Below are 2,653 nucleotides of genomic sequence, written 5' to 3' on the forward strand. Positions count from 1 at the left end.
AGAACACACAAGTCTCTTTGATTCTGGGCGTTCCTTCTCTAGTTCTCTCTGGTTTCTCCAGATCCAAATAGTTGAGAAACCCCGTGAGGTTCTCTTCTCCCTCCTCCAGTTCTTCAGTGACGCAAAGCTCTAGACGGCGAAGCGTTGCCAAATGGTCAAGCTGGAGAGTTGGGCAATTAGATTTTCTTTTGAGACGAAGTTGGGGAATTGAGTGGAACAAAAACTTGGAAGTGGTAGTCAACACGTTAATAGGGCTGGAAGGCCAATCCTATATTACGCCCTTGTGGAGGCTTCGCTGAAGGAACCTCCAGATGCGCTGGGCCAACTTAATAGTTGCTTCTGTTATGTTTTTCTCTTGTTTTTTTTTCTTTTTCAAGTCTTGTTATTTCTTTTGTTTTTGCAATTCCTTTTTCTTTTTATATGTTTGAAATATAAAGTGAACTTTTTCAAATGCACATTGAACCTTTATTTTATCATATAGTAAGCTTTTTTCAAATGCATATTGATCTTTTTTTAGCATATGGTGAACATTTTAAGAATACAAACTGAATGATTTTGAATATATCATGAATGTTTTTTAATATGCACCAAACCTTTTTAAAATATATGGTGAACTATTTTTAACATACGCTGAACTTTTCATAAAACATATATTTAATTATTTTTGAAAATAAAATTTTCTAATTTTTAATAGTTATTAAAAATTCCTAGCTTCTAAAAAATAGTCGATTTTGGTTGAAAAACCAACTAAAAATCCGAAGATAAAATTATAGAAATACCTTCGTGCGCAAAGTCGGCCGGCCCATTTACGTAGGCTTTAACGAAGCCACTCCTAGTTGATGCGCACGATTTTTCTCAAAAAAGAATCTGACGCATGTGACGAAATCACTAATTGAGGAGTACTCCTTTCAAAGATCACTTCATCTTCCCAGGTTGCGACAAGTGGCGCGCTGCATGTGTGCCACTTGTCGCAATCTGTGATTTTTCTCTTTTTTCGTATATCCATATATTTAAAATGTTTTATCTCTTAAACCATGTGTCTAAATCTCGAACCATTTTCACCATTGGATTTCTCGCGTCGAGATCTTCAAAACTAGATAACATATTGATAGGTTTTGCCGAACTTTTTTTCACGAAAAAGCCGGACAAAAAAAATCGTGCCCCTTGTGGAAGGATAAAAAAGAAAGCGCTTGCTACAAATCAACCGGTTGATAACTCCAGTTATCAGCCGCCTTATCTACCGTCAGACCAAGGCCTCTACAGCCATTGGATTAATCAACTGTATCCTCACGCAAACGAAACTTCCCTGTACTGCTGATTCGTTTTCCTCGTTCGTCTGAGTAGCGCCATCGCTGCTGGTGAACATCCCCTTGCAACACCCCGCATGCCTTCTCTTCCAGCACCGTCACCGCTCTTGGCAGTCGTGCCTGCTGTAACACAGCTCCACCATCGTTCGTCATCGTATCGTAGCATCGCGTCCTACAACGCAGCTCCACCACCGGCCATGGCAGAAACTCGTCGCCTCTCCTGTTGCAACGCAACTCTGACGTCAGCGTGGCAGCAGCGCCATCGTAGCTCCGATGCATCGGCGCCGACGGCTGCTAACTGCTACATAGCAGCTCTGGCGGCTTCGGGCCCGCTGCATCGCAGCTTCGGCGGCTTCGCGGCCACTGCATCACAAGTTCACAACTCCAGCGGCTTCGACGTTGATGACCGCTACATAGCAGCTCCGGTGGGTTTTGCGGCCGCTTCATCGTAGCCGGGTGACATCAACGACCCCTGCACCGCAACTCCAGCGGCATCGACGACGGCTGCATCACAACTTTGGTCGCCGTTGCATCGCAGCTTTGCCGGCGTCGACGATTGCATCGCAACTCCGATCGCTGCTGCATCGCAGCTTCGCCGACATTCACGACCATTTCATTGCGACACAATCTCTAGCTTGTGCATCCTCGATCGGAGCATCGTAGGGTGCTTGAGCTGCATCACTCATGGCGGAGAGTGAGCATGTGTGTGCGGAGGGAAGAAGCAGAGAGAAGGTATGGCGACATGGGAAAGAAAATAAAATGGGTGGCTCACGGCTCACGCTAGAGATAAGAATGGGCGGTGGGTCATCGGTCGTCGTGGGTAGGACCCACGGGAAGACGTGGCGTGCCTGAGGGGCGATTGATTTCCCCCAAAAATTAGTCAAGCAAAAGCAATCATTTTCCAAAAAGAAAAGCATTTTTTTGTTTTCGCTAAAGAAAAAAAAGCATTTTTTTCGTTTCCGGGAGGCACGGCCGTGCCTCTCGCAGAAGCAAAAACGTGCCTTTTCTGGGTGCACCGGCGCTAGGGTGTCGTTCTTACTTGTACAAGCCTCCCACTTATGATTAACCTCTCTCGCAAGCATTCACAACTACAAAAGAAGAATTAAGATAAATCTAACCATAGCATGAAACATATGGATCAAAATCAGCCTCTTACGGAATAGCGCATAAACTAGGGTTTAAGCTTGTGTCACTCTAACAACCTATCATCTAATTACTACTCAATGCCTTCCTTTAGGCCCAAGTATTGTGAAGTATCATGTAGTCGACGTTCACATGACACCACTAAGGAAAGCAACAACACATATATTATCAAAATATCGAATGAATACCAAATTCACATGATT

Source organism: Triticum dicoccoides, chromosome 5B (assembly GCF_002162155.2).
Source record: "Triticum dicoccoides isolate Atlit2015 ecotype Zavitan chromosome 5B, WEW_v2.0, whole genome shotgun sequence".
Classification (NCBI taxonomy): Eukaryota; Viridiplantae; Streptophyta; class Magnoliopsida; order Poales; family Poaceae; genus Triticum; species Triticum dicoccoides.